Source organism: Sceloporus occidentalis, unplaced genomic scaffold (assembly GCF_023333645.1).
Source record: "Sceloporus occidentalis isolate IW3139 unplaced genomic scaffold, rSceOcc1.0.p SCAF_4, whole genome shotgun sequence".
Classification (NCBI taxonomy): domain Eukaryota; kingdom Metazoa; phylum Chordata; class Lepidosauria; order Squamata; family Phrynosomatidae; genus Sceloporus; species Sceloporus occidentalis.
This window is the reverse complement of record NW_028316984.1, coordinates 189,666,439-189,689,321: the sequence shown is the minus strand read 5'-3', so window position 1 is coordinate 189,689,321 and position 22,883 is coordinate 189,666,439. Positions and strand designations below refer to the sequence as shown.

The 22,883-nt window shown below is 40.6% G+C and overlaps 1 protein-coding gene across 3 annotated transcripts in view; it reads left to right on the top strand.

The window, feature by feature from the left end:
* CEP170B (centrosomal protein 170B) overlaps positions 1-22,883 on the top strand; it is a 121,538-nt gene that overhangs the window by 53,354 nt on the left and 45,301 nt on the right. The window lies entirely within an intron of this gene.

Sequence of the window (22,883 nt, the reverse complement as noted above, 5' to 3'; positions counted from 1 at the left end):
TGACAGTCAAGGAGGGTGAAAGGAGGTTACCATTTTCCTCACCCTCCAATGAAACCACCCAATGGCAGGCAGCAGCCGTAATGTGAACCATATCCTCTGTCTGGTGTCACAAGACATAATTGTGCTCCCTGTTGTTAATCCCCAGTGTAATTAATTTCTGCATCCATTGCCCGACCATCCTGGCAGCCGCTGGAGATTACACAACTACATGTATTGTCATATGGATTGACTCTTTGCAGCACTACCATTTTAACACACTCTGGGTAGTTCTGTTGATAACTGAAAGGAAAGGGTATGTGTGTTCAAAGTCCCATCAATACTGAATATAATTGGTGTGTGCCAACAAGCTGAACATAATTGGTATGTGCCAATAAGCATATGGCGTTAGGGGAAGCAGCACGAACCATGCTGCTTACATACAGTACATATTGGCTGGCCTTCCTCATTTTACTTGTACAATGTATTTTGTGAGTTGGCCCAAGGCAGCCATGGGTGTGTAGCTGTGTATATGTTGTTGCTTGAGGGCTAAGTTTTAGTATCATTTCCAAAGTGTTTGGAGCAGGGGGTGAGGGTGGGGGGAAAGAAAGTTTGACTGGGCAAAGGCCATCCTTGGCTTTTGCCCAGTCTGTACCTAAGGCATACTGTAGCTTGAAATGCATGTTTCTCTTCTGAGGTGAATTCTTGGAGATGGGGATGGAGTTCAACCTAGACCAGGGGTTCCCAAACTTTTTGACTTGCAGAGCCCTTATTTCTATGGCGGAGCCCCTAAGAGGCCTATCCTATGTCTTACAATGGTGTTTAGGAGTATATATAAGAATATATTCTTATTCTTTAATTTCATTCAATTTTTATTTCTTTCATTTTCCTGGAGCAGATGATACCTTTCCATTGACTAGATAAATTCAGAAGATCAGGCCTGACCAACTGCTGCTGCCACACAGCAGAAATAAAGCGTTTTGACAACACTTTTAATTTCCATGGCTCAGTGCTAGAGAATACTGGGATTTGTAGTTTTGTGAGATATTTAGCCTTCCCTGTTAGGGAGCTCTGGAGTCCCACTAGACTACAAATCTCCGAATTCCATAGCATTGAGCCATGGAAGTTAAAGTGGTGTCAAACTGCTTTATTTCTGCAGTATGGCAGCAGCCTCAGAATACAGATTGTCTGCTGATGTTTTGTGCAAAATACAGTTTCTGCTTAAAACTTTCTGTGAATGATTTTTTTTTACAAAGAAGTCTAAAAGTATGGGAAAAATCTCACAGCAGCTGGTTATTTTTCATTAAGGATGAGAAAATGTATATGTATTTTTTTTTTTTTTTACAATGCTAGTGTGTTGTAGTTGAGGCTAGCAACTAGATATACCTCAGGGTCCAAAATAGAATAATTGGTCCCAAATAGAGTAGACTCATTGCATCAACAGAACTTATATAAGCATTGATTTACCAAGTTCCCATTGATTCAGTGGGTGTGAAACTGAAATGTATATCTTACTTAAAAAATGGTATGTTAATAATGAATAACAAGTAATAGCAACAAGCTACTTATGAAAATTCGCAAATAATGAATTACTTTAAAAAAATATTCCAAGCCTTGGGTAAAGAATTTTGTCCAGCTTGCTTTTGATAAGAATTTACCAAAATTCAGCAATTTTCTCAGACTCAAGAGGGAAAGAAATTGAGAGAGGGAAAAATGCAAGAGAAACAGAAACCGGCAGATAAAATCACCCATCCTTGGCTTGGAGTGATAAACTCCTAAAAGTTTGAAACCCTAATTCAGTCATTTTAGTGATGCTGTCACTTCTTTTGTCTTTGAGGCACCTGATCTTTTACACTTACATGATGGGCAGTTACAATATAGTCTTCTCCATGCTGGAAGTAGCTGATCAAGTTGAATTTGGCTAGTATAGATGAAAGGGAATTTATTTGCAGTTCTTTCTCGAAGAATTTACCAGAATTGGCATATTTCTTCATATTTGGGATAGAAACTCATAGATTTTAGACTCCAGTCCAACCCTCTGCCATGCAAGAAGTCACAATTAAAGCATCTCCGACAGATGGTCAACCAACCTCTGTTTAAAAACCTCCAAAAAAGGAGACTCCGAAGGAGTGCATTCCACTGTTGAACAGTTCTTACTGTCAGGAAGTTCCTCCTAATGTTTAGGTAGAATCTGTTTTCCTGTAGTTTGAGTCCATTGCTCAGGATCCTGTTTTCTGAAGCAGCAGAAAACAAGCTTGCTCCATCCTTAATATGACATCCCTTCAGATATTTAAACAGAGTTATCATGTCACTTCTTAGCCATCTCTTCTCCAGGCTAAACATACCGAGCTCCCTAAGCTATTCCTCATAAGGCATGGTTTCCAGCCCTTTCACTATTTTGGTCACCATCTTCTGGACACGCTCCAGCATCTCAACATCCTTTTTGAATTATGGTGTCCAGAATGGGACACAGTATTCTAGGTGAGGCCTTACCAAAGCAGAGTAGAGAAAAGTTGAATATGGGAGAAAGTGAAATGAGAGATTTTTGTTATCCTTAGGCCAGGTAACTTGCAAATGGAATTCTAGCCTCAGACCTGAGATTCCACATTGATGTCATAGAATTACCCGAGAGACCCTTTCCAGGGAATAGGTCAAAAAGTTTTTAGTTTTCTACAAGCAGATGCTCCTTTTTTGTTCTTTAAAAATACTAATGTACCCTCCCATTCTTGAAATATTCTTGAGTGCTTATGAGATGAAACAAGAAAAACAAGATTTGAAATGATGGCTTGGATTCAAATTACTTGAAAGATGCTGTCTGTGTAAATGAGCTTGCATGATTCTTAAGATTCTTCACAGGTCTGTCTAGTGAGGGCATATGAGAGGGCCTTTTTGGTAGCTGCTCCTAAATTGTGGATCCCCCCCACAGACAAGGTTGGCCATTGTTTTGCCTTTTTCTTTTGGCAGGTATAAAGACCTGTTTATTGAAACAGGCATTTGACAATTAACCATTTGTACCAAAAGGTCATTCAGTGGGGTGCGATTGCGCTATAAGAATGGGAAAAAGATGGGACAAGGGCGTTCCGACCTCCGTCTGATAATCTCTTACAGTTCTGAAGAGAAGGATTTATGTTCCTGTTCAGCCATTGAAACCCACTACGTAACCTTGGGCAAGTTACACGCTCTCAGTCTCAGTCAGAAAAAATCTTGCCAAGCCTTAGGGTTGCCGTAAGTCTGAAACTACTTGAAGGCACACAGCAACAAATTTAAATCTGTAGTTGTGATGGTGATCTGCTTATTTTAACTGATGTTTTCTTCTCCTTCCTCCTCTTCCTCCTCCTCACCTACATATTATGTTTACATTATAATCATGATGATTATAATATATAGTTGGTCCTGCACATTTGCAACTTTGACTTTTGCAGCTTTGATTATTTGCGGTTTTGATTACTGTATATACAGTATTCGATTAAAAGTTGACCTCATATATAAATCGAGGGCAGGTGTTGGGGCCAAAATCATGGATATTCACACGACCCATGGATAAGTTGAGGGTAAAACTTAGGGGCAAGTTGGATATAAAGGATGAAGTAAAGGAAAACAATGCCAAAGAACTTACAAAATTCCAGCAGGCATAACTGCTTGTACTCACACTAAAAACTTATACATGAGTATAATAATAATAATAATATTTATTTGTATAGCGCCCTATGGGAAACCAGTCCGGGCGGTTGACAACAGTAAAATATAAAATACAACAATTAAAAACACTTTATCCCTCCCCCCCTTAAGACAGTATTAAACAGTATAACATATTAAAAACACAATATCAAAGCATAAAAACAACAATTAAAAAGTAAAACCCCTGATATCCCTCTGTTGATCCTCAACCATCACTAAGATAGGGCCACGGGAGGAATGAGGGAATCAGCATTATATTATATACAGTATATATACAGTAATATGTTTTCTCTGAGTCTTCCAGTGCAATGCTGCTGGAAGTTGACCATAGAGCTGTGTTGAAGAACCTAAAGGTTCCTAGAGAAAACACTTCCAGCATAATTCTATGATCAGCATCTGGCAGATGTTGACTACAGAGTTGCACTGGAGGACTTTGAGGTCTTCTCTTAAGTAAAAAGAATAGTGTTTTTTTATTTGTGGCTTTTCCACATTGATGGGGGTCCTTCACCCCTAACACAGTAAATGTGAAGGGACCATTGTAATCATAACCATCATGATATAATAAAGAATAATGATGAGTAACAGCCATTACCATAAGAATAAAAGGAAGGAATTAAATTCGTAAATGGAATTCCACTACTAAGACCTTTCCTACAACTTGTCACTTGCTTCAGTTCTAATGCTGAGGGATGTCCAGTCTCAAAGCAACGAGTGGGCTGGTGGGTGTTTTTTCAGATTGCTTGATCCCCATAGCAGTGCAGAGATTCAAATGGGGGAAAGCATAAACCATACTACATCTTTCCCCTCTGAAGTAGAACAGTCTCAGAAGGACTCTGTGGCACTGTGTCCAAAGTGTTGTTCACTTGTGAAGCGTAAGGTGCATGCATCAGGTTTCTGGTTTTGCAGCTTTGGGCACTTATTGTAGCTCACGTACGCCTCCTTTTTATGTCATCTTTCTTTCAGTGGGTTTAAGTCATTTAATGGAATGAAGAACATAATACCTTTAGCAGCAAAGTGGGCTTACTTAGTGATGGTAGAAAAGCAGCTTTCAGGAGAAAACTGTTGGGCTAAGCCTCTAGGTATTTAGTAATTTGCTTCTAGCAAATTAAAGCAAGGACTTTGCTGATCAAAGTTCACTCACTGGTGTGTTGGCTTTCTCTCTTTATTAAGTGTCCACAAGACACAAGAAACTAAGGAAGAAATGCAAGCAGAATAACATAATTCTGTTTTGTTTCTCATTATGGCTTGTAGCATGCCTTGGGCTGCACCTGCAGTGGGGAATTAATGCAGTTTGACACCGCTTTAACTGCCATGGCTCCATCTTGTGGAATCCTGGGATTTGTAGTTTGTTGTGGCACCAGGGCTCTCTGACAGAGAAGGTTAAATATCTCACAAGGTCCTATTAGCAATGTAGAATTTCCAGAAATTTGGAAACCATGGGAAAAAATGTTTTCCCCCCAGAAAAACTGAGGGGAAAATATGATATTGGCATCTTTTACAGACTGAAAGGGACTTTATTACCTTAGGAACATAAAATGAATTAAATTTTATGTAATTTATGAATTTATTATAGTTTACATTTTATGGGCCCCTGGTATCTACTGGAGTTTGGTTCCAGGAACCTTTGTGCATACCAAAATCCGTGGATACGCAGGTCCCATTAAATACAGTGGCACAGCAAAATGTTGTCCCTTATATAAAATGGCAAAATCAAGGTTTTCCTTTGGGAATTTATATATTTTTAAAATATTTTCAAACCGTGGATGCTTGAACCTGTGGCTAACAAATATGTTGATGAGAAGGGCTGACAGTATATGCTTAATATATAATACAATTATATAATCTCATTTGGCATAAAATTATCATGTTTTTATATTAAAAATCTAATCTATTCAGATAGTAGTTGCAAATGGAATTCCCCCCTTTAAAATGTTCAGTGTTTGTTCCAAACTGAACTGCAAGGCTGGCCCTCTCCCTGCTTTCGTTTTGCTGGCAGGCAAAGACATTTTTATGCAAGATTAATATATAATCATTGTCAGGGAGGCTTTTATGCGGGGTGTGTGTTCTCCTTATGTTTTTTGTATGTTTTATGTAATTTCATACGGTTTTAGCAAGATAATTTTAATTGTTTTTAAATTTTTATTGGAAAGTTTTAAACTATTTTATGTGTTAGCTGCCTTAGGTTCTTTTCTTGGAGAAGGGTGGTATATAAATTAATTAGAATGAATAAATATATTAGTAAATAGATTTGCCACATTATTAGGAGAAAGCATTTTATTCATTTTTTAAAGCTGTACCCAGTAGTGTCACTGTGTGTGTGCACAGGGTGCGGACCGCACCGCGTGACACTCCACAAGAGGAGGGACACCCAGCTGGTCCCCTGCCCTCTGTGGGGTTCCCTGTGGCTGCAGGCCTGGTTTACGGGATCCCTGTAGTCACGGGCTTGCTCCCTGGGGCGGGGGGTGTGAGGCTTCTCCTGCCATCTCCATGAGACTTTACGACGGGGCTGTTCATTGCCAAATCTAAAAGCATACTATTTTGCAGCATGCCTGTGTTGGATGGAGGACTGGATCAGACTCAAAAACGATAGATTATTGACACTAGAAAGTATTCAATTAAAATTTGGTTATCATGCATTCTTATGGTATAATAAATCCACAGTTAACAGAGACTTTTCCCATCACTTTATTAGAAATGCACTACTAAAAGTTGGGATACAGAGAGTTGTTCTTTAACAAATTACCTCTTTGGGTCTCAACACAAGAAGCCTTCTTCCAGAGAACCAAATCGTACAAGGCAACCTACTGGTTGACATATAGAGACCTTCTGAATGAGAGAGGAGAATTTAAAACACTTGATCAAATGAAAATGGACAACATTCTTAATGATTGGTATCTCTATAGACAACTCCTGGAACACTACAAAATAGATAACAAAAACATAGGATTTAACAAAGATAAAACAGAGCTTGACGATATATTATAGTTGAAAAATACTGGCGGAAGATACACTTGGTAATGGTAGACATTCTCCAGATCACGATACCTTTTGATCCACTCCTCTTTCTCTTGAATATGACATTCGAAATAAACAAAAAAAATAGAACAAGAAAATAAGCGAATAATCTTATACATGGTCACATCCACAAGAATCATCTATGCTAAAAGCTGGAAAAAAACCAATGATACCAACAGAAGATGAATGGCTTCTATTATAAATTATACGAGGCAATGGAAATGGATGTATTGACAGCCCGAATGAAAAAAAATTATGGTGGAAAAATAAATCTAATTGAAAAAGACTGGAAAAAGCCTGGTTAAAGAATATAGAGAAAGAAAAAGTATGAATAATGAAAGAGGAAATTGCAAACCAAGTATTAATTGTCAATTAGTATCTAATCTCAGAATTTCAATTACGAGTTAAGTAAGGGGATCTTTTTTTTCCTTTTTCTCTTTGGGAGAAAGCATACTATGATGAATCAATGCAACAAGACATACAGTAGATGTAATTACTCTCCTCTCCTATAAAGGAGTTGCTATAGAAAATAAATTGTATCGACTTTGGGAAGTATATTAACATTTTTTTCTTCTCTTCTTTCGGAATGACATTAATAGATAAGAAACTTGAGAAACGTAAGCTTTAGAAGTGTAAATACCATCTAAGAAATTACTTATCAACTAGACAAGGAAAATATACCTGGATCGTTAGTGTTATGTGTTTTCTGTTGTCCATCTTTGTTTCTTTTTAAAATGTATGTCAATGTATCTTATATGGATGTGTGTTAATGTTTGTTTTATATGTTTTTATAAATGTTTAATAAAAAATTAAAAAAAAAAGAAATGCAAATGCTATTGCTAAATGCTATCTTGTTGAGAAAAAAATGAGGGGAAAGATCACTAGCTATATCTTAAAAGTGACATGTGTTTTGGCCCATAGAGTGGTACAGTGGTTTGGAATCAGACTATGTGTGACTCTGGAGACCAGGGTTCGACTCCCCTGTCTGCCATTGACAGGCACTGGGTGACCTTGGGCAAGTCGCACTCTCTCAGCTTGATTCGTAGTTTTACTGGCTTCTTTTTGAGTGGAGTTTTGAAAAGTTTGTGACATGTGTAATGCGTGTTTTGGTTGGTCCAAATAAAGGTATCACTTTTTTTGTAGATTTTAGGTGATACTGTTCTTGCTATATGGCTAACACGGCTACCTTGGGATATGTTATCTCGCCTTCAGTGGAAGGCAAAGGCAGCACCCCTCTGAGCAACTTCTGCTAAGAAAACCCTGTGATAGGTTTGCCTTAGGATCATGATAACTCAGAGATGACTTTGAAAGCACACAGCAACAACAAAAAATGTTAAAGCATTATTTGAAAAAGCCCGCATAGAATTTGTTGTGACTGATGCACAACAGCAGCAACCCTAGCGAAGCAAGCCTTGGCAAGCATAATTACTTGCCCTGTAAACTTTATTGAGTCCCCAGTATAATTTATTGATTGACAGAAAAGCGGAGCAGCAGTTAACCTACGCTTTATGTGTATATTTTTAAAAATATGTTTCATTTAAAAAAGATTATGAAGGATCACTCTTGTCTTGCGCTTTCAGAATTAGCTGATCCTCTGATTAGATTAGGAAGAAGTTATTGTCCTCTAGGTATAGCACACCATGAGCCACTGAGCATGTGTCTGTATCCTGTAGCATTCAGAGTCTTCTCCTTTAATTCTTCAGCCAAGAGAGGATTCTGCAGGGACCAAAGGTAGGTTTTGAAATTTTAATTTTGTACACCAAGGCAGGCTATAATTTCAGGCTTTTGGAAGTGATGAGCATGCATGAGGAAGCATAGGTTTTGAAATACAGTGCCATGGATATGCTGCTGGTATAAAATGCTTTTGCTCCATCAATCAGCACTACACTAATGCCTTGAATGTAAACATATCTATTTATAAAGAAATCTCATTGAATTCTGCTGGACCTCTGCTTTTTCTGTTACTGTTAGGTTAATGGGTGTTATTTATTTATTTTTCCTTGGAGAAGAGAAGGTGCTGTGAAAGAGGGATTGCTGTTTTTAGCAGGCAGGATTATCCTATTCTGCTTCTGTTTAACAGGTTTGGGCAGGTTTTTGTATTGTTTTAAAAACGTGTGAAACTTGTTCAATCAAAGGGAATGGTGACAGTGGTGGAAAAAGAATAGGCACGTGTATACTCTGCACATCACTGACAGTGAAATAAATAATCTCTGTATAAAATATGTGTATGTTATCAAATACATGTTGTTGTGTGCCCAAATTGTTTCGGTCTCATGGCAACCCCAATGGGGCTTTCTTGGCAAAATTTGTTCAGAAGAGGTTTGCTATTGCGCCCCCTGCCTGTGATTTGCCCAAGGTCACCCAGCGGTGTTATGGCTGAGCTGGGAATCAAACCCTGGTTTTCAGAGTCGTACCACTATACCATGCTTAATGACAACCACTCAGCAATTGAACCGCTATGCCATGCTTACTGAACCTAGCCATATATATATATATATATACACACACACATATGTAAATGCATACATACATACATATGTGCAGAACTAAGGATGTGCAGTGGGACCTTGGTATCTGCTTGGGTTTGGTTCCAGGACCTTATGTGGACACTAAAATCTGTGGATGCTCAAGTCCCATTATCAGTGGCATAGTACAATGGTGTCCCTTATATAAAATAGCAAAATTTAGATTTGCTTTTCGAAATTTATATATTTTTGGTATATTTCTAAGATGTGGATAAAGACTGTGGATATGGAAGGCCAAGTGTAATCATAAATTCATCTAAATAGCAGAAAAAGCTATTTCCTATGCAAAAAATGCAGTTTTCAGTGCAAAGGAACCACTTGCAAATGGAATATTGCCATTATTATTATTATTATTAGTATTACAGTCAGCCCTCCTTATCCAGGTATTTTTTTAATCCACGGATTCAAGCATCCACGGCTTGAAAATACTTAAAAAATATAAATTCCAGAAAGCAAACCTTGATTTTGCCATTTTATATATTTTCACTAAGGATGTGAGGGGTGTGTGGGCCGCACCAGGTGACACCCTAAGGGAGGGGATGATACCACTGATCCCCAAACACATACCTTTTGGCAGAAATGGCTGTGGCATCCATCTGCTTCCCTTTAAAATGCTTTAAGGGATTGTGGGAGTGGGGTGAAGGTCAGTGGAGATAGGAGAGGCCCCAGAATTTTGTAAAATTAAAATTTCAAATTTTTAAAATTTTAATTTTTTTGAAATTTCAAGACATTTTTATTCTTTTTAAAATGTCTTTAAAACATCACATCTTAACCAAATCTTTACTATGTATATGTAAATGCATTTAGGTTGTGCATATGATATTGTAATTTTAAGGTATAATTTTAGTTTTGCTAGTTATTGATGTCACAACTATTAGCATTACATTCAGGGGTATATGGCAATTGCGATTTACGAATAACATTAAAAGAAAAAAGCATGACTAAGAATTCTGTATGGTTTGAAATGGGAGGAAGATGTCAATAGGAGTGGGGGGGGTGTTACCGCACCAGGTGACACAAAACCTAGAGATGCCACTGCTTCAACATCCATGTATTTTGGTATCTATGCAGGATCCTGGAACCAAACCCCAGTGGATAACAAGAGCCCTTATTATTATTATTATTATTATTATTAAAACTAGTCAAGGAGAATGGAAGTTGAGATCAAGAACATCTGGAGCGTGCCAAGTTGGGGAGGGCAAGATTGAACTCTCCAAGTACATAATTCTGGTTGTCCTTTTTCCTATATAATTTATAGAGCTAAATCAGGATGGGAAGGAGTCTTTTTCTAGTCAGAACTTGGTAACGTTTCTTTTTTGTACTATACCTTCCAGAATCTCCTAGATAGCAGGGCACACTTGTTCAGACTCTGATTCCATCTTGATTACAGTGGCCTTTAGTATCCTCTGAGTTTAATTCCTGGACCCCTGTGGATACCAAAATTTGTGGCTGCTCAAGTCCCGTTCTATATAATGGTGTAGTAAAATTGTGTTTGTGTGCATGTATGTGCGTATATATACACACACACACACACACACCCCTTCAAATTGCCTGTTGTGTCCCTTATATAAAATGGCAAAATCAAGTCTTGCTTTTTGGAATTTTTTTTTTGGGGGGGGAATATTTTCAAGCCATGGGTGGTTGAATCCACGGATGCAGAATACTTGGATATGCAGGGTCGTCTTTATAGAGGCTTTAGGAATTATTTAAACCTTGAAAGATTAAAGGAGAACTTCTTTTCTTTTCAAATTGTTTGCCCCTCCAGGAGCAATGCTGTCAATGCTTTATATCTGTCTGCTAGAGATGGAAGCAGTGCTATTAATAATGAATGCGGGGGTGGGGGGGGTGGGGAGTTAGACTGCAGCAGTATGGATTTTTCTTTCTAACAAATGCTTTTATTACAAATTGTCTGTCATGCCCTTCAGTTGCAAAGGGAATGCTCCACTTTTCTTTTCTGCTGGTGTCTCAGGTTTTTCCTCCTGTGCCCTTTAATTTTTTATTTTTTTGGGAAGTCGTAAGTGGTGGTGAGGGGAGGACTTGTGTGCAAAGATTTTGAGTTCAAAGAAAACCGAATGAACTGCTGTACAATGAGAGCTACAGGAGTCATCAATTAAAAGCCATCTCTTGGGACACTGCCCTAATTTAATGCACAGCTCTCCTTTCTCTGATTTGACCAGACAGTATTTTTAGCTCAGCTCTCAAGTTCTTTGTCTGGAGTTAGCTGGTACAATGCCCTCTTTGTAATAATTTGTTTTATTTTCATTGACTTTTTAACACGATTGCTAGGGAGAGGGAATGAGTGTTATTCTCCCCCAGAAGCATTGCTGTGTTGGTTTAATATGCATCCCAATCAACCTCACATAGGGCCCTTTTACACTGCACAAGTTGTTGTTGTTGTTGTTAACTGCCTTCAAGTCAATCCCGACTCATCGCCTCCCTATGGATGAGACATCTCCTAGACTCTTTATCCTCCACTGCTCTGCTTAGGTCCTGTAAATTCATACCCATGACTTCCTTTCTAGAGTCCATCCATTTAGCATGTGGTCTTCCCTTCTTTTTGCATTCCTCCACCTTTCCTAGTATTATTGCCTTTTCCAATGAGTCATGCTTTCTCATAATGTGGCCAAAGTATGACAGCCTCAACGTTATCTTGGTTTCCAGGGAGATTTTTGGCTTGATTTTTGGAGCCATTTTTTGTTTTTTTGTTTGCTGCCCATGGGATCCTCAGCACTCTTTTCCAGCACCACATTTCAAATGAACTGATTTTCTTCTTACCCGCATTCCTCCCTGTCCAGCTCTTGCATCCGTACATGGTAATAGAGAAAATAATGGCTTGCACGATGCTAACGTTTGTGCTCAGTTGTATACGTAACTTTACATTTTAGGAGCTTTTCTAGTTCTTTTAGCTACTTTCCCCATTCCCAGTCATCTAATAACTGCATTCTGATCAACTATAGCACTTTAATTCCACTTTAACTGCCATTGCAACATCCTCTGAAATCCTGGGAGTTGTAGTTTAGAGAGGAGCATTTAAAAATCTCAGCCAGAGAGATCTAATGCCTAAAAACCCTTAGACTTGAACAAAAGCAAGCTGGGGTCCAGGGTGAATTTTTCATCCATACCTGCAACAGCCCTCTGAAACATAGCTGGATGTGACTCATGTCTGCTTTTTAAAAAAGCTCTCTTTTGAGGGATTCTGGGGCTTACAGTCCAATGAAATCATAGAATCATAGAATCGTAGAGTTGGAAGAGACCACTAGGGCCATCCAGTCCAACCCCCTGCCATGCAGGAAATCCAAATCAAAGCATCCCCGACAGATGGCCATCCAGCCTCTGTTTAAAGACCTCCAAGGAAGAATATTCCCTCCGAAGGAGTGCATTCCACTGTCGAACAGCCCTTACTGTCGGGAAGTTCTTCCTAATGTTGAGGTGGAATCTCTTTTCCTGTAGCTTGCATCCATTGTTCCGGGTTCTGTTCTCTGGAGCAGCAGAAAATAAGCTTGTTCCCTCCTCAACATGACATCCCTTCAAATATTTAAACAGGGCTATCATATCACTTCTTAACCTTCTTTTCTCCAGGCTAAACATCCCCAGCTCCCTAAGTCGTTCCTCATAGGGCATGGTTTCCAGACCTTTCACCATTTTTGTTGCTCTCCTTTGGACACGCTCCAGTTTCTCAATGTCCTTTCTGAATTGTGGCGCCCAGAACTGGACACAATATTCTAGGTGGGGCCTGACCAAAGCAGAATAGAGTGGGACTATTACTTCTCTTGATCTAGACACTATACTTCTATTGATGCAGCCTAAAATTGCATTGGCCTTCTTAGCTGCCGCATCACACTGTTGACTCATGTTCAACTTGTGGTCTACTTGGCCCCCCAGATCCCTTTCACACGTAGTTTCATTCAGCCAGGTGTCCCCAATCCTATATTTGTGCATTTCATTTTTCTGCTCTAAATGCAATACCTTACATTTCTCCGTGTTGAATTTCATTTTGTTACCTTTGGCCCAGCTTTCTAGTCTATTCAGGTCATTTTGAATCTTGATCCTGTCCTCTGGGGTATTAGCTATTCCCCCTAATTTTGTGTCATCTGCAAATTTGATAAGTATGCTCCCAGTTCTGTCATCCAGGTCATTGATAAAGATGTTGAATAGCACTGGGCCCAGGACAGAGCCCTGTGGGACCCCACTGGTCACTTCTCTCCAGGATGAAAAGGAGCCATTGTTGAGCACCCTTTGGGTTCGGCTGGTCAACCAGTTACAAATCCATGTAACAGTTACTTTGTCTAGTCCACATTTTACAAGCTTGTTTGCAAGAATGTCATGGGAAACCTTGTCAAAGGCCTTACTGAAATCAAGATACTATATCCACAGCATTCCCTTCATCTACCAAGCTGGTAATTTTATCAAAGAAAGAGATTAGATTTGTCTGGCATGACTTCTTTCTCTGAAACCCATGTTGACTTTTTGTGATTATGGAATTGCCATCTAGATGTTCACAGACACTTTGTTTAATGATCTGCTCCAGAATCTTTCCTGGTATTGATGTCAGACTAACTGGACGATAATTGTTGGGTTCCTCTTTTTTTCCCTTTTTGAAGATGGGGACAACATTTGCCCTCCTCCAGTCTGCTGGGATTTGTCCTGTTTTCCAGGAGTTTTCAAACATTATTACCAATGGCTCCGATATTACATTTGCCAGTTCTAATATCCAAGGACTGTTTCCATCACTCCGACTTCCCCCCACCCAAGTCTTTTGAGTAAGCTGCAGCTGGAGGTACTGATTTGTGCAGAGGATGCTTGCCTCTCGGTTGCTTTCACTGCATCATGCTGTCACCGATAGTTCAATATTTATCCAGGCAAGGGCTCCAGCTGACCTCGATCCTGTCGTTTAAATGGATGCCCCTCCCTAGGTTGTCTGCCTGGAGTGATGAGCCAAGAAATGTTCTTGAATGAATTGGCGCCATCTGGACAGACTGGCACGAAAGTTGTGGAGGGGGGGCAGTAGATGGGTGGTTAATGAGCCACGCTTTAATAGACTGGTTCCTAATACCATTAAAATGACAGAGCAGTTTAGTTACTTTTCATTGATGCTGTGTGCACTGCTGATTGAATTCCTGCCTCATCAGTTGCTTTATTTCTAGGTGTTGTGTGTGTGTCTGTGTCTCAAACCTTTGGCCTCGGGACATACTCTAAAACAGAAACTGGAAAAATTAATTGTTTTGGACTACAGTTCCCAGAGTCGCCCAAGCTGAACTGCCCAAGTTAAATTCAGAGACGTAGCCATGTTAGTCTGGAATATCAGTATGCAAATGGATTTTGTAGTAATTTTGAGACTAACTACGCTAAAGAAGTTTATGCTACAACTTCTTTCACAGTTATTTATTTATTTATTACATTTATTTATTTCCCGCCCTTCTCCCAAAATTGGGACTCGGGGCAGCTTATAATATTTTTTAAAAAGTACAGTTAAAACATACAAAAATAGTTTGTTAAAACAGAATTAAATTACTACAATATTAAAACAAATTGCATGTTAAAATATAAAGTACATTTGAAATAGATAAAAAATGTTTAAAACACGTTAAAACAATATAATGCACCAAGCCAGTGCTTTAAAAACATTCTATTTTAACAGCCTGTCTGAACAGGTAGGTCTTAGCCTTCTGGTTAAGCCAACGGTGATGTCAAAAGTGTCAAAGGTGATACAAGATCCCTTTACTTCCCAAGTTAAAGTTACATATTTATTTCTAGATATCTTTTTTCTTTCCTAAACATTTGCATCAGTGTGTAATTCAGATTTTGGCTGATCTCTAAAAGGTGATATCCTGAGCTGGCAATTTGAGACTCCTATAAACAGATACATGTGATGTGAACCTCCAAAGTAAAGAGTCCAAACACAACCCGACAAAAATCCCCACAAAAATCCAAGGATGAAAGCATGAATCATTTCTTTGGCATCATGTCAGCAGGGCTGAAAACAGATCCCAGTTTGCCTCAGGCCTCAAGTACCCAAAACGTTAATTATAAAAACCTAGGAGTTCAGTCCCCTCCCAATTTACACATTGGCCCTTGTAGATGTGGAATTGTATCTCTTCGCAGTTGTAAGTGCCTGGCAATAGGGAAATCCTTTGGGGACAATTTCAGGGTGACCAGATGTCAGAATGGCAAAGGAGGTCAAGGCACTGCAAATTGTTCAGGAAAAATGTAGGTCATTACAAAATAAAAGCTAAAAACACTAATATACATGTAAATTCATAATTCTTAGGAGTTTATCACACTAGCGAGATCCCGCAGGAAAACAGGAGTTACGTGACAGTTAAGTTAAATTTGAATTTAAACAGAACTTACAAATTTGGAAAGTTTATCACAGTAATTACTGCTAAAACAAAATAATGCGAAGTTAATCCGTAGTTAAAGCGGAGGAAACCAGCAGCTTTTTACATTTGGTTTGTTCCGAATTTAAAAAGCTGCTGGTTTCCTCCACGTTAACTGCGGATTAACTTTGCATTATTTCACGTTAATTGCGACATCATGTGATAAACTTTGGACAAATGCATTATATCATGTTTAACTCCTGTTTTCCCACAGGATCTCGCTAGTGTGATAAACTTCTTAGTCATGCTCAAAATGGAGGACATTTTGAAATTCCTCTTGGACAGAAGGTTGAAATGTAGGACATGTCCTGCGAAAGGAAGATGTCTGGTCATGCTGGCCAAATTAAAAGTAATGCTAGCCAAGCGGCACATAGTTTTGATGGCAGCCATGAAGTCTTATTCTGTTCCTATGCTTCCTAACATCCAGGGATAGACAACTTCCCTCCATATGTTGTTGGACTTCATTTTCTATCAGTGTGACCACCATGGAGGATTGCTGGGGACTGCACTCTAGCAACATATGTAAGACCACATGGCAAGTTGCTCACCCCTGATCAGATACAACTTTCTCAGTTCCAATACTGGGTTTCTTTGCTAGCAACTGTTGATGATATAGAGCAGTGATGGCAAACCTTTTATGGACAGTGTCCAAACTAAAAAGCCTTCTGGCACCGGGTATGGGGAATGGGACCTCCACCCTCCGGGGATGGGACTTCCAGGGTGGCACTTACGCCTTCCACCCTCCTGGGCCTTCAGCTGCCTCTTTGGAGGCAGCTGACGGCCTGGGACAGCTGGGAAAGAGGAGGAACAGGCATACACATGGAGGAAGGAAGGAAGGAAGGAAGGAAGGAAGGAAGGAAGGAAGGAACAGACCCTCTGCATTCCATGGAAAATGGCCACGAAACATTTAGATGATATAGAATGTGGCTAGGGAATGCAGACCATAATGATTTCAAAATGTGGGTAAACAACACTATATAAAGAGGAGGGAACTAGACTTTTGGCTATCAGATTTAGAGATAATCACAAGTCTTGTTTGTTCCTTTCCTCATCTTCAACTTTCCTGTCTGTGGAATGGGCACCATGACATGCTACCCACAAAGTCTGATCTATTAGAAGCAAAATAGGTATTTTAAGATATCTTGCTACTGAATAAGGTACCCTACTGTGTAAAAATGCTGTTTGAAGTTTCCAATAAAAATGGAAGTGGGCAAGTCTGCACATGTCACAGAAAAAGCTTGCAGCAGAAGCAATGCTAATATTTGCAAGAGAGAACAGTCTCCTTGAAGATCAGGTTTGGATGAACCATTAGGAAGAATTCTGGGACAGCAACAAAGAACAAAGGAGTTTAAACAGTAGTTCTGTTGGAATAATTGGCTTATTGTGCCAGGCTTAATGGGAAAGAGTTGAAAGAAAATAATTTCAAACTGATTTGGTCACCTTTTTTCCTTCATGAAAAGTGGGAAGGGAGGGGGAGAAAAAAAAGAAAGAGGATGAGAAAAAAAGAAAAGAAATGTGGCATCACTTTTGAGACTAGCTGGATTTTATTTTAGCACGATATAAGTGGATATAAACTCACTTCTTTGGATGCAGTAGTTAGTGGTATTAAGGCATCAGGTGCAAAGCATATTTATACAGCTGTGGGAGTTGGACAGAATGTAATAAAAGCCAGAAAGATGAAAATTATATCCGGTGCCCTAAATTGTCAAAGACTGGACAAGATGATACAGGCCTTTCAGATCTTTATAGCAGTCAGTTAGCACTGATGTGCGAAAACAAGGCATCTGCTTACCAAATTCAGTTTCCCTTGGTTTAGAATTCTCTCAGAAGATTACTTTTGCTATAAGTGTAGTATCAAAAACTCTTGTATTAATGTATGTGGTGTGTCACGAAACCATTGTCTTTGTTCATACCCCTGCTAATGGATTGGAATTTGTGAATATACCTGTTTTTCTTTCTAGTCTTCCTTTGTACTAATGTCCTTGTACAAGAATCACAACATGTAAATCTCTTATCATCATATCCGGGAAGGTTGAAATGTTCTGCAACTGGTTTTTTGAATATTGCCATTTCTAATCCCAGATTTGTGCCCCATAATCCTCTTGCACAGATCATGTCCTGTTTGTCCAATGTAGAACATAGAGGAATGTTGCTGGCATAGGATGGCATATATCACACTGAAAGAAGAGCAAGAAAACGTACCTCTCATATTGTGGGTGATGTTGTTGGCTCCTGTAATATTGTGCCAGAGTAGATATGGGAACACAGTTGGCACCTTGATTTGTGGCTGGGTCTTATTCCTGTATTACCATCCATGTTGTGTATTCTGTTGTGAGTTAGGGATGCCATATCCCGGCTGCACCCGGGACAGTCCCGTTTTTGGCGGTACCAGGCTTGTCCTGTCCTGGTTGCTGCCAAATCCTGGCTTTGGGCCCTGCTCATGCAGCCATCGATGCTGCCACTAAATGCATGTGGCCAGCCACCCACCTCCTCCTCCTCCTCCTCCTCCTCCTTTGCACAGCCGCGCCACCCGCAGCAGTTCCTCGGGCCACAGCTGGCGGCAGCTTGTGGTGCCCTGCTTGCGCACTGGGCTAAGAAAGGAGTGCTCGTCCCCTTGAAGCTGGCTGGCCAATGGCAGAAGAGTGGGAACGGGCCAGTTTCCAGCCCCAGTCTGCCATTGGCCAGTGTCAAGGAGGAGGCGGAGCTTTGGAGGAGGAGGAGGACCACCAAGGGTAGGTCCCTGGGCCAGGGGGAGGGGAAAGCGCCCTTTCCTGGCGCCACATGGCGCCGAGGAGGAAGAGGTGGGGAGGTGAGTGGCCATTTCAGGTCTGCCTTGGTTTTTTGGGGGTTTTAAATTAGTCTGTCTTGTTTTGACAATGATAGTGGTGGTGATGATGATGATGATATTGATATCAGTCAGCTTCTGAGGCATGCACTCACTGTTTCTGAACGTGAGAGTGTAACCTTCCAAAGTGTGTTTTTGGTGTATTTTTTGTGCTTTTAATGCTAACAAGTCTGTCTTGTTGTGATGATGATGATGATGATGATGATATTGATATCAGCAATCCTGTGAGGCATGGCCAATGTAAGTTACTCTGATTTTTACAAACTCATGAGCAGTGAAGAAAAATCAAAGTACCTTGACCAATACACACTTCTGAGAAGTACAGTTGGTGTAAGACATCTGAAACCGAGGGCAAATCCACTTCTTGTTAAACCACCTTGACCTGTTAAATATGCATAGTCATGTTAACCCATGTTAAGTGTGAAACCCAAAAGGTTTGGTTATGCAATAAGCCTCTGAAATATGCAAGAGGCCATGTTAAATAAAGCGATGTTTAATGTGCTGTTGTGTGTGTTTTGGAATGGGGGGAGAGGTGTTTGGCCAGAAACAGAAGTACATTTCTGCCATCTGCCTAGGAATAATGCCAAAATGTCCTCCATTTTGAGCATGCCTAAGAAACATGTGTTTATATTAATGCTTTTTAAAATCAGTACATTTTTTCGCATGTCCTCCATTTAAAAATATGTCCCACATTTGGGGCTAAATTTTGCCCTACATTTATCCTACATTTTTTTACATTTGTCCCGGTTTGGGGTTGACAGTTATGGCAACCCTAAAGTGGGTGGTTGTTTAGGATTTGGAAGTTGTCTGTAGGCCACTAAAGACCTGCCACCCAGAGCTTATGAGAGGGCTATGTTAGTCTCCAGAAGTGGTTATAGCTCATTGATTATGGCGCGTTACAGACTGCCCCTTTGGGGCGGCCTGTAGGTGCGCCTTTCCCTGGTGTATCGGGGCCTCAGCGGCCAGAACGAATGGCAAATCGCTTCCCCGCAGCCTGGAAAGGGGTGTCCTTGGGGCTTCAAGCCCCAAGGACACCCCGCGGTGGCAGGGAGGAGGAGAAAGGGGCCGCTTGGCCCCTTTCTCCCTTGCGTTGCTGGGCGCAGCCGTCTGAAGGCTGCGCCCAGAGACGCAAACCAGCGACGCAAACCAGGAAGGAGCTCCAAAATGGAGCTCCTTCCTGCTCCATGGAAAGGGCGCATTAAATACCCTCACGCGGAGCGACAACGTCACGTCCGCGCCACCCCGTATAGAGGCGGTGTGGACATGATGTCGTCATGGCGGCCCCCATGTGGAAGGGGCGCCGCCATTTTGTATGGACTCAGTCCGTACTAGGGTTAGGGGGGTGCGGAAGCACTGCCCCTTCCTAACCCTAGTACGGACTGAGTCCATATTTAAAGGCCCGCTTGTAACGGGCCTATGCGTTTGAACAATCACTCTTAGCTAGGGACTGTAGGTGGCCACTAAAAGTGTTCTGTCATTTTGTGGTTTTTGTCTGTCTTCTAGTAGATGATTCCTGGGTAATAATCTTGCATTGCTGGTTTGTTTCCTCTCCGCTTTAGGGGAGGGTATTGTAATTTGAGAATGCCTGTTGTAAATCCAAAAGTTCTGAATCTCTGTCTTGTGGATCTTGTGAGCAGATGTGGTTGTACTAGAGGGCTTGGCTGTAAACAATAGATTTGGTAGTATATTCTGAGTGGAAACTAGAGGCAGGTGGATATGTAAGTGGTGTCAAGACCATACATTTGCTGTGTGGATTGTTCCAGGCTCAGGATGATATTAGGGTGGAAGTTGTTGAAATCCTGGTGGAATTTGTGAAGTAATTGCTTTCCATTTGGCCAAATTACAAAGATGTCATCATGAAATTGTAGGTAGAGGAAAATCTTTTGTGTTCAGCTGCTGAGAAAGCATTGTTATCCCATGAATTTCTACTTTTGACCTCCTTAGCATATGTTTTTGGTATTCACTGTCATCACTAAAGACACACATCAACAACAGCTCTTCCTTTTATTGATCTCACATTAGCATCAGGTCTATCAGAACTTCTCTTAAGGTTTTAGCAAAATGTATTTTGACATTAATTGAAATATTTCATTGTTTTGTAGCAATACAGGATTTGACAATTTGTAATCTGCTTTCCTCTTTAACTAATTTAATCAAATGAGCTGTATTTTTAATTATAATTGCTTAATTATAGCTGTGGAGATGTGGAGAGAGGTATTCTTTTCTTGCATATTTTATAAAATTGAGGGTTTTTTTAAAAAAAGAAAACTCCAAAGAATGACTGGTTTTGTGCTGCTGCTGACAAAGCATACTACACCGGGGTGGGAATTCTGTGACCCTCCAGATATTCTTGGACTGGAACACCTAGTAAACATGGTCAGTGATGTGAAATGCTGTGAGTTCAACAACCTCTGGAATGGCACACAGTCCCCACCTTTGTACTATACAAATGGAGCAGTTCTTGTTGATTTAATCCCACTTTGCATGTGTGCTTGGTTTTAAATTGTCTTGCACTGTTTAACTTGTTTTAAACTGATTTGTTTTAACTTGTCAGGTTGTTTAATTTGGTTTTTGTCTGTTTAAATGACTCTTACTGTTTTGAATTAAATATATTAAATACATGCAAATAATGTCCTCGGATTTAGGGTAGAATATAAATAATTCAAGAACCAGCATGGTGTAGTGGTTTGGCATTGGACTATGTAGGACTCTAGAGACCAGGATTAAAATCTCCATTTAGCAATGGAAATCCATTGTGACCTTGAGCAACAACAACAACAACAACAATGTTATTATTACACACCATGTATCGAGATGAGGAATAACAACAATTAGCAGGCAAGTAATGTAAGTTAAAAAGACATCAATTAAAACTCAGGCGGGTTACAGACCGCCGAAAAGCGGCGGCCTGCACCCGCCCCTTTCCCCGCCAGATCGGGGCCTCAATGGCCAGAGCAGCAGCCGCTGAGGCCCCAATCCGCCGCTTTCCAGGCTGCGGGGAAGCGGCAAAAGGCACTTCCCTGCAGCCTGGAAAGGGCTGTCCTTGGGGCTTCAAGCCCCAAGGACACCCCGCGGCGGTGGGGAGGAGGAGAAAGGGGGCGCTTGGCCCCTTTCTCCTCTGCGTCACTGGGCGCAGCCGTCTGAAGGCTGCGCCCAGCGACGCAAACGGCAAAAGGAGTTCCGTTTTGGAGCTCCTTTTGCAGCCGGGGAAGGGGCGTACTATGCGCTCTGGCACGGCGTGACGGCGTGACGTCTGCGCCGCCCCATATAGAGGCAGCATGGTTGTGACGTCGTAATGGCGGCAGCCGTGTGGAATGGCTGCCGCCATTTTGTGCGCGCTCCACGCATGCTAGGGTTGGGGGCATCCGGAAAGGACGGCCCTTTCTAACGCTAGCATGCGCGGAGTGCACACTTTTAGGCCCGTTTGTAACGGGCCTCACTTCTATTTAAAAGGACAAATAAGATGCACACATATTAAAACAATCCACATTTAAAATTCACAATTTAAAAATCATCTGGATAAACCTGTTGGAAGAGACTAGTCTTTAATTTTTTAAATTTAGACAGTGTATTCAGCTGTTGAATCTCTTCTAGCAGGTCATTCCACTGTCTCTCTTTCTGAGCCTCAGAGGAAGGCAGTGGCAAATGCCCTATGATGAAATCCTGCCAAGAAAACTTGGTGATATATTCACCTTACGGTCACCATAAATAAAAATTTCTATAGCATGTTTTGTGCTTAATGACTGCTAATTCAAGTGAAGATCTGTGTGTATAAGAGATGTCACAGAATAGACACCATAGACAGAGCACTCATATTGCTGGGTGTAGCCTTAATGATAATATTATTTAAAGAGGGAGAGAGAGCCAGCATGATGCTGTTCGGCCATGTAAATCCACTGGGGGACCTTGGGCAAGTCATACGCTCTCAGACTCAGAGGAAGGCAAAAGTCCTCTGAACAGATTTTGCCAAGAAACTCTGTCATTGCATCTCCATAAGTTGGATATGACTTGAAGGCACACAACAACAGCAGCAGCAACAAGAAACATTCATGCACTTGCCTATGAGTAGGCAGGTATCAAGTCACAGAGTTCTGGCACTGAGCAGCAGACATTTTTGTGTGAGCTTTGACTCCTCTTTTATTCTAGATTAGTGATCATCATTCTTTCTTCCCTCTTTTCTGCAGTTAAAAACACCTTCATTGACCCAAGTGGAAACTTGGATGTCCTTGCCAATAATAAAAGATCCTCTGCTGCACCACAGTCTGCAGCTGCTAAAGTCAGGATCATTAACAACATTTTAGGGCTCATGTTGGAAGCATTATCCCTTGTCAAGAAAAGAAATTATGCACAAAAATCGAACTCTGGTTCTAATAGCCTGCAAGATGGTACTGCGTTTGTTCCAGATGGGGAGAATTATATTATCTGAACAACTCACCCTCTTAACAAATCTTGCCAAGAAAACACTGT